General features: G+C 32.7%; 1 non-coding gene across 1 annotated transcript; it reads left to right on the top strand.

Annotated features, from left to right (window-relative positions):
- Positions 1-1,786: 1,786 nt before the first annotated feature.
- Positions 1,787-1,893, top strand: LOC127109237 (small nucleolar RNA R71). The gene has a single exon (XR_007796567.1). It is a non-coding gene; the product is annotated as a small nucleolar RNA R71 (small nucleolar RNA).
- The last annotated feature ends 11,489 nt before the right edge of the window (positions 1,894-13,382 follow it).

Here is a 13,382-nt window from a genome sequence, read left to right as displayed (position 1 = left end):
GACTTAAAAAATGCATAATTCACTCAAATCATTTTGTGCCATTTGTGCTCTTTTCCTTTTAAAATGTTTCTCAAAGTTTAGACATAAGTCATTTCAATAGTTGAGATATAATTCTCATATCCCAATGGTATCAATTATTTTCCATCTATGAGAGCTAGTGACATACTTGTTGATCCATATCCATGTTTAAGCCCTTCTCATGATGATGCAAAGATCTCATACTTGTGGGTGACTAGTTGAGTATTCTCCTTAAAATGACAAAACATCTTTTCCCTTAAAATGAATTAAAACAAACATATTTGTTATTTTTACCATGAGCTACGAGATTTTGATCCTCCATTGCACTTTATTGGTACTAGGCATGAGACTTCAAAAGGTCTTGGCAAATACAAAAATCATAAGAAATATGTATTTTCCCATCTCTCCAATCTTTTGCAAACAATACCCATTTTCAAACCAAAAGGCACATTTTCAAAGAGGTTCCCATGGAGTACCATGGATGTTTAGGGTGCTAATACCTTCCCTTTGCATAACTAACCCCCAGACCCTTGTTTTCTTTTTATTAGTTTTTTTCTTAAAACTTCTTTGGGTTTTCTTCGTACTTTTCCCTTTTTCCTTTAGAAACAATAAAATTAAGGTGACGACGCTTGCTTTGTGAGTTATGTTAATCGATAGCTTAATCTCATAATTTTTACCATTACATGCGTCTTGTTTGGTTTGTTTCAGCCTTTGTGGATAGGGAATTGGTGGTTTATAAGAAGGGGGTGGTACATAAACTTGGCTATCATTCATTGCTTCTTTATCTTTAACTTATTATTCTCTTTGTTTCACTAGTTGTACAAGTTTTTCTACTGCTTATTTTTCTGGTGTAGTCACAACATTTCCTTTTGGTGGCTCTGGCTTTCTTAGTGAGTTGTTATTCAACCTAGGATTTACGGGTTCCTGATATGTGGTTCCGCTTCGTATGGAGATAACATTAGCATGGCCCTTAGGGTTAGGTTGAGGTTGTCCAGGGAATGATCCTCCTGGCATGGCCTGAGCAGCTTGTTGTTGTGCTACTTGAGAGATTTAGGTTTCCAGCATCTTGTTTTGGGTTGCCACAAAATCGGCTTTGTTATCTAGTTGTGTAATCAGCTTATTAATATGAATGTTTTGATTCACAAATTCTTTATTTTGTTGAGTGTGAGCTGAAATGAAGTTTTCCATGATCTTTTAAAGGTTTGATTTCCGAGGAGTAGCTTGTATTGGCTGATTCGGTGTTTGGGCTTGGAATCCTGGTGGTCTTTGAGGTGCAATGTTTTGAGGAAAAGTAGAGTTAATGTTCTTGTAAGAGAGGTTTGGATGATTCCTCCATCCAGGGTTATGAGTGTTTGAATAAGGATAACCTTGGGCATAGTTGACCTGATCTGGGATTGGTTCAACTAGTAAATTTCACTCGGTGGTGATATATCCTGGGGTTCCACAAATTTCACATTTGGGTTGTACTGCAGCTACGGTAGCTATAGGGTTAATAACTAAGCTTTCGATCTTTTGTGCCAAGGTGTCCATCTAGGCGTTCATATGGTCCAGGCTACTAACTTCGTACATAACTCCTTTGGTTTCTTTCTTCTCTACAGATGCATATTCCATTCCCCATTGGTAATGGTTTTGTGCCATGTCTTCTATGAGTGCACATGCATCAGGATATGGCTTGTTCGCTAGTGCACCACCGGCGGCAGCGTCGATGGTCATCTTCGTGTTATAGAGAAACCTATTATATAAGGTATAAATGATCAACCATTGTTCTAATTTATGGTGTGGACAAGCTCTTAATAGCTCTTTGTATCTTTCCCAAGCATCGAAAAGGGATTCACCATCCTGTTGAGTAAATCTTGTTATCTAGTTTCGCAGGACAACAGTCTTACTTGGTGGAAAGTATCTAGCGAGGAATACTTTCTTCAGGTCATTCCATGATCGTGCTCTATCTCTGAGGGAAAAGGGGAATAAACGTAAACATATTGCCTCAGGAGGAGAACTATTAGATTCTAATGTGTCAGCTAGTTGAATGAAAACTTTTAAGTGCTGGTTTTGATTCTCTGTTGGGAGACCAACAAACTAGTTTTTTTGCAGGATTTTTCGACAAAGTGGGTTTCAGTTTAAACTTGTTAGCATTCATTGCAGGGTTAACAATACTTGAATGAGGTTCTTCGTTAGAATGGTTAACAATACTTGAATGAGGTTCTTCGTTAGATGGTAAGGCAAAGTCTTTAAGCGGCTTGCGGTCTTGTTATTCTACCATTGCTCTCTTGATTCTTTGGACCAACGTCGCGGACGTGCGTATCTTTCTTGTTCAACTATTGGGTCTTGTAAATTTACGGTATTGCGAGTCCTTCACATTTACCGAAAGAAAAAAAAGGGTTCCTTAATCTAGACGGTGTAACAATAGGGTTACGATATTTGACGTAATCGGTCCCCGTCAATAGCGTCAAAAACTTGATGGGTACTTTCTGCAAGTATACAGAGTGTATCAGAGTAATATAAAAGGTTTTCGAACCCACAGAGACCTAATGGTCAATCTATCGCTTTCTATTTCTACGGTGTTTATCTAAGGCGATTGTAAAAGAATTGGAATAAGAAAAACAAAGTGAAAATAATAGACTTGAATAAATTCAAAAATGTAATACTAGAATGTGGCTCTCATCGATCAATAGTACTCTTATTATTCATATGTAGAACTACTTACAGGGAAATATTTTCTTCCTTGAAAAATAATTAATTAAAAAGGAACTATCACTCTCGCGTATTCGGAACCATGTTTTAATCTTTAATTTATACCGTCCACTTGCGTGTGCCTAGTGCGTTTTGCGTTAAAGTAGTGAAAATATTTGTAGAAATTATATTCTGTTACTTAGTTAAAAAGTGGGTTTGGTTGGAAAATTTAACTTTAAAGGGTTCCTGGATTTCGCTCGGATAACCGCATTCTAAACTTGGAAATTATAACTTTAAAGGGTTCCCGAATTTCGCTCTCGTGGTGTTTATTAATAAAAAGCTTAACAATTTTATCTTAAGTACCTGACGGCTTTCAATCTTACTCTCGTAGTAACCGATCAATTTAATTTCCTAAAAATTGAGATTAAAACCAAAATAGCCCCGATAGTAATCCTAAAGAAATAACAGATTGAGTACCCTCGAATCGATGGTCCTCGCATTCCAGCACTAGTAGATTAGCTAGACATGGTCATAATAAACAATAAAGTGATGGGTTGAAGATTAGAATTAAATGTATCAGACTATTCAATTAAAATTACGAACGTGCAATGGAATAAATTAAACTTCGAAGTAAGGCAAGAAAATAACAAGAATGCAAAGTAAATAAACAAAAGAAATAAATAATGCTGATAATAATAAGAACATGTTCCAAACGAAGTCTTGAATCTGGTACATGAATAAATTAAAGGAAAACTTGAACGGGAAAGTAATGCTGGCAAGATTAATGCTACAAAGTAAAATGCTCCAAGCTCAATAACAACAACAATGCAGTAATCCTCCGATGTGAAGAAGTAAAGCTCTCAAAAATATAAATATATGGCTTAAGTTGTACTAAGCTTGAATAACCTCAAAGTTGAGTTTCAAAAAGTATTTATAGTGCTACAAAGCCTTAGAAATCAAGTCACGACTGTTAGATTCGTGTGAGAGGAAAAATGGAGTAATGGGGAGTCCATGCTTCAACCACTTTGACTGCCTCACTTTTATAATGGATGACGACCACTATACCCCTTGTGGCGAACATCACCTTCACAAAATATGGATACTTGGTCTTTGTGACCGTTCGGTCATGGGACACCTCAGCCACATCATGGCTACCTCCATGGTGAATGCCATGCTGGACGTCAGGAGTGCAAAACACGCCATTTTCTCCATTTTTCATCTGATTTGCCATGTTTCTTTGCGTACGCCTCTCACATGGTTAACTACCTGAAATCCAGACAACATACCAACATAATACTAGAAATTAAAGCAAAACGACAATAAAACATGTGCAAGTCGAGTCAAATATGCGGTGTGTTTTGGTGTTATCAATACTCCCCAACGTGTGTCTGATTTCTCTAGCAGAATTGTTATCCCTAACGAGTTTTTACCCTCATTGTTTGTTTACTATCGGCCACCATCACCCTTTGTATCCCTCTGTCGTATCCTAAATTTTGATCACCGCTTCTTTCTATTTTTCAATTAACGCTAACATGTCCGGAGCATACCAATCATCTAGTCAACCTCAGGATCTAAAAAATCAAAGGGGAACCATTTTGACTTTTTAGTCCTTGTTAGGAGTTGACTTTAGTTTAGAGATATTATTTAGACCTTTTGAAATAGCATAATTTGTAGGATTATACTAAAAAGTAGTTTATTACTATGAAAATTAATTTTTAGAGAAAAATAAATATGATTAGTAATTATAATAGTATATCTCATTAGATTATATTATTTAAAAGTATAAGTATTATATTTATGGTGTTAATTATTTAATAAAATTATAGATTAATAGTTTAGGAGGTTTTAAAAAAAAATAGGCTAAAAGTTTAGTTATTATTTTCTATGAAAATATTTTAGTTATTTAAGTTTTTAAATTCTTTTTTTATTTAAGTATTTGGAAGTGTCATTGTTTTTTGAATAAGTGTAATTGTTTAATGGAGGATAGCATATGGACAAAGAGTTACGAGTGTAAGAGGTCATGAGTTTAATTTCTAAATTATATAATTGTTTTGATATTTTGTTTCTTGGGATTTTGGATTAATTTATGGGATAAAAAATTAGGGATAAGGGATATAACCCATGGGTTTATACAATTACCCTTTTAATTTATTTTCTTAAATAAACTAATAATTATATCTTTACAAATAATTAACTGGGATAAATTTAGGGATAATATTAGATAAGTTATGAGATAAATCCCTAGGGTTTTAAGGGATTAAAATTTATGAGATAACTGCGAGATAATTTAGGGATAACTTTGGAATGATTTTGGGACAATAAATAGGGATAAATTATTAGGGTTTTAGGGATAAAAAATTAGGGATAAGAGATATAACACTTGAGTTTATATTAATATGCTTTTAATTTAGTTTCTTAAATAAACTAATAATTATATCTTTACAAATAATTAATTGAGATAATTTTAGGGATAATATGAAATAAAGTTATGGGATAAAACCCTAGGATTTTAAAGGATAATATGGGATAAAGTTATGGAAGAAAATCTTATGACTTTAAGGGATAAAAATTTATGGGATAACTATGGGATCATTTAGGATACTCTGGGATAATTTTTGAAATAATAAATAGAGATAAATATTTAGAATTTTAGGGATAAATAATTAGGGATAACGGTTTATATAATTACCCTTTTAATTTATTTTCTTAAATAAATTAATAATTATATTTTTACAAATAATTAAATGGGATAAAGTTTTATAATATTTTTTAGGGATAAAAACAAGGGATAAATCAAGAGACAAAACACGGGATAAATCAAGGGACAAACATCAGGATAAGGGATATGGTCTTTGAGATTATATAATTAAATTTTTAATATGTTTGTTAAAATAATTATATATATAATATCACTATGGGTTTACTTTCTTAAATCAAAATAATTAGCTTTTTTTCTTAAATCAATTAAAAGGGGCATGTAATATAAATATATAATATTTATTTTCATAAATAAATTAAGTATTATATTATATTTATTTATTTTTAATCGATAATGGGGATAATCATGGGATAAATCTCTAAGAAAACTTTAGGGTGTAAGGGATAAATTTATTTAGGAATAAGAGATATAATATTTGGATTTATATAATTAATCTTTTAATATTTTCATTAAATAAATATATAATATCATTATTAATTTATTTTCTTAAATAAATTAATTATTATATTTCTACAATCAATCAAATAGGATAAAATCAATCTAACACACCTCAAATCATAAGTCCTCTGCCCTAATGCATTGAGGCATTTTTCCAAAAATCAATTATTTATCCGTGCCTGATGCATGAGAACTTTTTAAGGGATAAAAATAATCAAGCAATCAACATTTTAAGACGAACTACGGGACTCTGATCCTTCAATAAATTTGAGGGTACGTAGGCATAGTGTTTTAAGACTCTAGCGAGTACAATAATCAAAAATATCTTTAAGTTTTCCTTTCTCAATTAATCAATTTTATTTTAAATAATAAAATAATTTTCAATAAATAGATAAATAATTAACCAATAATAATTAATAAAGCAAATATCTCAAGGACACACTAACCCTAAAATTATAGGAGGATCCCATTGAGTACAATGGAGGTAAGAGGTGCCTAACAACTTCTCCTTACTTAACCGACTCCCGAACCTAGTCTCTCACCCTTAGTCATTAGATTTTAGCATTATTTTCCTATTCCTTGGGAACAAATAAAGGATGATGGAGACTCTGTCATTTTTCCATCCGCGACACCATCATTCCCCACAGATCTGTATGTATTCATCTCATCTGAAATCTCTTGTTAGTGTTCATCATATCCCTAGCAGATCATAACAAAAAAAAGAGTTATGCATCCATGCATATCATATCATTTGCATCTCAATATCATAATACGAGTCTTCTTGGTATTTAATTATCTCCTACTATGATCATATGAAGAGTGTCCTCCTTCATATTCTCTAGTTGAAGATACTTAATAGGAGCAACTGTCACACCTTAATTTTGACTAAATCATCGATTCAATACATTCATCATATTTGGTGCATCTCTGCCTAGCATAACATGCATTTCATACCGCATAATTCCTGGAATATCACTCGAAATAAACTTTCGGATCTACAGAAAAACCAATTGAATCATTTGTCAAATGTGCATCAAAACAGCGGGCAAGAAATTTTAAAATAAAGCATGCAGACATCAGTTTTATTAATTTATGTTTCACGTATTTTAATATGGTGTACTCGATTTATTTTTTGCTAAATTTTTGATCACATTTTGATCCGTCTGAGCGTTTTAACCGGGTGTTTTCCATTTCAAAATTTGACGAAAACTTGTATGTTTTCGAGAAGTTTATTTCGCGCCGATCATTGTAGTGCATTCGATTTAATTTTTTGGGCAATTTTGCACCCGATTTTTATTCATTTTGAGTTTGTTTATTTTTTTCTTTTGGTCAACATGTTCATATTGATTAATTAGAATTAATTATAATTTTGTTTCAATTTTATTAGGTTTATTTTAAATGATTTAATTTTATTTGTTTTATTTAGTTTTAAATCATTTTAACTCTTAAAAATATGTCTGAGTATTTTAGGTTTTTTTAAATCTGATTGTAACCCTAAGTTCCCACTATATAAGCATTGGCCAATGAAATTGAGGGGAAAGAAACCCGAGGCCATTAACCATTGACCAAGTGCCGCCCTACCCTTTTTTCCTGGGGATCTATCTTTCTCAAATTTTAAAAATTAGTGAACCTACCAAGACACCAACGAAGCTACTACAAAATGAAAAAAGGATAGCTTTTCACTTAACTTCTTTTCTTTTTTCCATGAAATGTCATCGCCATTGCATCACTTCTTCCTCATAGCATGCTATTGTTCATCACTTTCATACAATTCCTTCTTCCATTTTTTGTGTGTTGATGCTACTTCACAAACTTGCATGAAAACACCACGAAACTCTTTCTTTGTAAACCACCCTCACTCACCATGCTAACCAACAACAACCATATCCTACCATAAAATAAAACTTGCAGCACAACTGTAACCGATACCGTGTCGGAAAACTTTCTCTACACAGATACAACTCCAATACAACATAATATAACATACTACACCTTTAACCATTTACCACACTCATTAAAAAAAACAATAACTAACCTCCCTATTCATAACTTCATTCACCAACACTGAGTTCGCTTCCGTTTTCGTTATTTTGATGTACAGTGTCATTTCCGGTATGGTTCTCTTGAGTTTGAATATGTTGTTCATGTATGATTTCATGAGATTCATGCTTCTCATATTTGTTTTTGTTTAGTATCGTTTTAATAGAGTTTGGTTTGGGTTTTGTTGTGATTTTGTTTTTGTTTTTTAAGGTTGGGAAGAAGAATATGAACATATTGTGTTCATAAAAATTCTGCTACTGTTTTATTAATTTTGTTTGTTTTAATGTTTCAGTATGCTAATATTTTATATATATTACTAGTTGCACATTCATGACAAATAGTGGAGTGGTTGAGCCTTTGGCTCTCAACCACTAGGTCTTGGGTTCAAACTAGTCGTGCCCTTATTCTTGCTTGTTTCTTTTTTTTTTCTCTTCATTTTATTAAGTATTATATAATATATATTTAATATTGTATATATTGGACAACAACAGGACCATGAGGATAATGGTTGAAGCTTCACATCTCTTTCCCCCATGTCTTGGGTTTAATCCATTGTTGTTACTTTTCCTCATCATTTTCCAATTTTTTTCCATTCTTTCACCCTTATTTTTCATGTTCTTTCACATTTTTTTAAACCATCAAAATATTGTTTTCTTTCTGATTTTGTGTGTGCCCACTTCTCATTTGTGACATTGTCTTTGCAATTTAATTTAATTTTTTATTTTTTTCATTTATCTTCCCCCAATTACGGTCGTGGAAAAAGTGCCCCGTGAACGTTTTAAAAAGTGTGATACTTGTTGGATTTTTGCTTGGTTTCTTTGATTTTTTCATGGTTAAGCATCAGAATTTGATCTATCGATTCGACACTTCCCATGGCATTATTCCACATATTATTTTATCGATATATTGATGGTATTTCTCCGCATTTTGACTCGTTGCATACAACATTTCCATTATTATCAATATGTACAAACTGGATTTAAGCACATTACCTAGGTTTTTGCTTGCACATCTGAACTTCATTTTTCCTTGCACATCCTTGCGTTATGTGACTTTGATTCGCATCCTTGCATCCAGATTTTAATTCATGCACGCTTCAATTTTATTTCTTTCGATATAATTTTTTAACGCGTTGTAAATATAATTTGTTTATTGCTCTTTCCTTCACATGACTTACTCTTGGGTCTCCTTAAAATGAGACCTCCTCTTGCACCTACACTCATTTATTATTGTTGTTGATTGGGCTCGATTTAATCATTTCATTATCATGAATCCCCATTCGACAAAATGTACCCCCATTCTCATGACGTGTAATAATTTTACCGCTTTTATTTCTTTGTTTGCTTGTTTGTGTAGCTAGTTACCAACCTAAGAATAAAATCAACCATTTCTCAATAAAGATAAAAAAAATAAAAACTCGATTCAACGTGGAGTATTTTCTCCATTTTAAACTCAACCCATTTCTATCCCATCTTCTTTCAAACCTTTCTCTCAACTCTTTCACAATCGTTCATCAAATGCTTGATCCAACGTCAAACCATTTTCTCAATAAAACTCCAAAATGCTTAATACCTATCAAACACTTTTCAATAAAGATGGAAACGGAACGGGATGGATACCATGAGCTCCTGAGACTAAGATTTGAGATGGATATCTCGCTCATCTTAGCTCTCTCCATCATTCAAAACTTTCAATGTGGTTTCTTCAAACCTTTTTCTTAATCAAATCTCAAATACACTTAAAAATATCAAATTGTTTTTCAAATAAGATGAAAATGGAACATGGTGGATACCACACACTCCTGAGGCTAGAATTTGAGATGAATATCTCGCCCATCCAAGTTCTCGCCACCATTCAAAACACTTTCTAACCAATAAAACTCTTTTCTCGCCTCTGTACGATTAATCCTTAAACCCTTTTTATAAACGAAATGTACTTTGTATTGACAATACAAAACAATGTTACGTCGGCTTGAATGTGTGAGTAAGCTTGTGATGTTGCCAACGAATGTTAATTTTTAAATTCATTCGACCGCGATGCAAATGTCTCCTTCTCTACTTGTTTTTGGTAGTCCAACAACGTTTTCTTCGATTAACACAAAGTAGTTGTCACTAAAATCGAGCAACAAAGAAACATTTTATACCCAGAACTACGTAAGCATTGATAAAATCATAAAAATGAGTATCATAAAAGTGTGTATTTTAGAAAAAATGAGAAATTAAAAATAAAATAAAAACTTTGGTAAGATTTGAACCCAATACCTTATGTATGAAGTTGTTTTCTCACTACCAACGGAGTTATTTGAATCATCCAAAATAAAAGGCTTCTAAAAATATAAAAAGGTACTCGGGCAAAATTTGGGATATGACAGTGTGGTCGTGGTGTTGGAGACGACATCGGTCTGAGAGTGTGGTTTGGTACATCTAGAAAAAGTACCTAACATGTGTAAAAAGAAATGATTGTAGAGGAAGTTGGAAAGTGAAAAGAAAGAACTTGAAGATGTGTTAGTTGTAGAGCGGTAAAATTGTAGGAAAGACATGGAAGAGTTATATGTGGTATGTGAAATATTATGATATCGGAAATATATGATATATATTATATTGATTCTATTTTGTGTTCCTGTTATTTTTATGATATAGAGAATTAGTGGAACCGTCCCACAATGTACACATGAAGATGATCATGATCATGATCAATTGCCTGAAATAACTGTTGAACGTGGTGCAAGTACAAAAGGAAGTTGTTCAACCGCCTCTATCGATATATATAAATGAATTTCACAAGTAACCCACTTACCTTGGGCTCACAAAATGTGAGCTTTTTTCTAGAAATGTTCATAAAATAGTGTCGCTCCACAGTCCTGTATATTGAAAATGATTTAAAAATATTAAACGCTAAAATAATTACAAAGTAAAAAAAAATTACTAAAAGTCTCATAAACATAAAGTTACCTAGTAATAATTTGTTTCATCTTAGGTTTAAGTGGATAGTGTAAGAAGCACAATGTTGTTACCATATTGGAAATGTCCAAAGAGATGTGATGATCAATTGGAAATGTTCACTTAAAAAACACAAGCATATATAATTAGTATAAGGTAAAACATGGAAACTAACTATACATAATATAAAAACCACAATTTCAAAATTACTCACGCGTGGAGAAATGGTGTTAAGTAACAATCTTTCTCCCATCTAATTGTGATGTTAAGTAAGCTTCAAAGTTATTTTTCATAATTATTTGTAAATCGAATATCAATTGATTCTCAGAATCCATAAATATCTGATTTATTTGATTGTATATAAACACGATGGATGTGCCTAAATGGTTAAACAAAATTAAAAAATAGGTGATGAATTAGTTATATACAAAACGACGAATGTACCATAATAAGATATTCAATTCTATATACTTACGTGCACCAAACCTGTAGTAACCCTATCTCTAGCCACTAATTTCCAATGACCATATCCTTTATATCTTTAGGATCGACATAGAAACAATCTAACTCTCGGTCATTTTCTAGCTCAAGAGGAGTTATATCTATGTTTTCGATAATGTGACATAACATTTTGGTATATGATTCTTCAGAAGGAGCCAATAACTCGTTAAGGATCTCGTTAAGCATTCTCCCCTAGTGTGTGAACAAATGCTACCATACTTTCGCCCTTCCTTCTAGCGCCTATGTTCAGGCCTACTTTAAGTCTATGTCACTGCAGCTACGATGTATTATTCGTTTTGGGTGTGAGAACCCTCGTGACTCTGTCCTTTAGAAAAGATTCCTCATTCCGTGCGAGTCGGTATTGGTAATAACGTATATCGCAACCAATCATAGTAAGCATGTCATCATTGACAATATCTTATTGAGTAGACAACATTAAAATTCATCCTCATTATTTTCTATTTATTCCTTTTGCGACCATGTTCTGCAAATATATAATCTCATTCCAATGGATGTTTAGATCGACACGCGCCCAACAATCTTGGTCTCTCAAGTCGACATGAAATGTGCGTCTGTATTCTTACACCCCTGGAAGTTCGAAGGTGTGTTGAACCACCATGATCTCTATTGTCGCTCCAAGGTAGCTATTATCACGAGCTTTCAAAATCTTTGTTCTGAAGGATCCTCCAAATCATATTGTTATTTTGAAAACCTTAACTTTATTTCACGTTCTTCTTAAGCCGATCAAAGAGAATTCAATTGTGAATCGAAGAGAATTCAATTGCGAAAACTCTTCCTTGCATGATGATTCTTCAAGCTTCATCGATGCTAGTAATTGGAAGTGGCGCTAGGCCAGGAGGTTCAAAGGAATTCTTAACAAAAGTGTTGGTGGTATTCTAGAGGTGTTATATGATAAATTATATTGTTGCAGAATTTAGAGTAAAAAAAAAAAAATATATATATATATATATATATATATATATATATATATATATATATATATATATATATATATATATTTTTAATACTCTTATCTTATTGAATTCACCATACACTCACTTTTATATAAGCTTAAAGGAAACTGATGTAGGAGACAATAAGTTGGTAATCAAGATGATGACTTTTTGGTTCTCTCAATCTTAATGATACAGCTCTTCCATAAATCTAAATAAAGACAATTATTATAATGTGATGGTTACAATTCTCTCATAATGCATACTAAAGATAGTGGTGGTTACAACACATTAATTTTAACACTCCCCTTAATGTGTTTCTCTTTAACTCCCATTGCTTCTCTAGGTTGTTGAAATTTTCTTCCTCTTCCCATGCCTTTTCCAAATCTACCACCTCTAGAAGACTCACCTCTATTTTGTATTGGGGGCTTATTTTCACCATTGTTGGGCTGAATGTTGAGTTTAGACTGAAAGGCACTCTCAACTGATTTTTCAGAGTGACGTAACAACCTTTGTTCGTAGGACCTCAAAGACCCCATCAACCATTGAAGAGACATAATTCACAGGTCCTTAGTTTCTTCTATAACAACCACCATAGGATCAAATTTTTCTGTCAAACTAATCAGAATTTTATCAACAATTATGCGATCATCTATTGTATCTCCATGTGACTTCATTTGATTCACCAATTCAAAGAGTCTATTAAAGTATTCATTCAAACTCTCATTCTCTTTCACTCTTTCATTTTCATAGTCTCTTATAAGAGATTGAAGTTTCACAGTTCTCACCTTTGAGTCTTCTTCAAACTCTTGTTGTAGATTATTCCATGCTTCCTTTGATGTTTTTGCTCTCATAATCCTTGGGAAAATGGATATAGTGACTGCTCTTTGAATCATCCCGAGAACTCCAGCATCTGTGATCTTCTTTTTCTTCTTCAATTCTTCAAGTCGTTGGCTTGATTCTTCAGCCTCTGTTGGTGCTGGTTCTTCATACCCATTTCGGACGAACTCCAAGACATCCAAAGAGGTGAATAGAGTGTCCATTTTAACAGCCCAAAAATCATAATTTTCTCCTTCAAACAAAGGAACTTTAACATTGCTATAA

This window comes from Lathyrus oleraceus, chromosome 7, assembly GCF_024323335.1.
Source record: "Lathyrus oleraceus cultivar Zhongwan6 chromosome 7, CAAS_Psat_ZW6_1.0, whole genome shotgun sequence".
NCBI lineage: Eukaryota > Viridiplantae > Streptophyta > Magnoliopsida > Fabales > Fabaceae > Lathyrus > Lathyrus oleraceus.
This window is presented reverse-complemented; position numbering and strand designations above follow the sequence as displayed.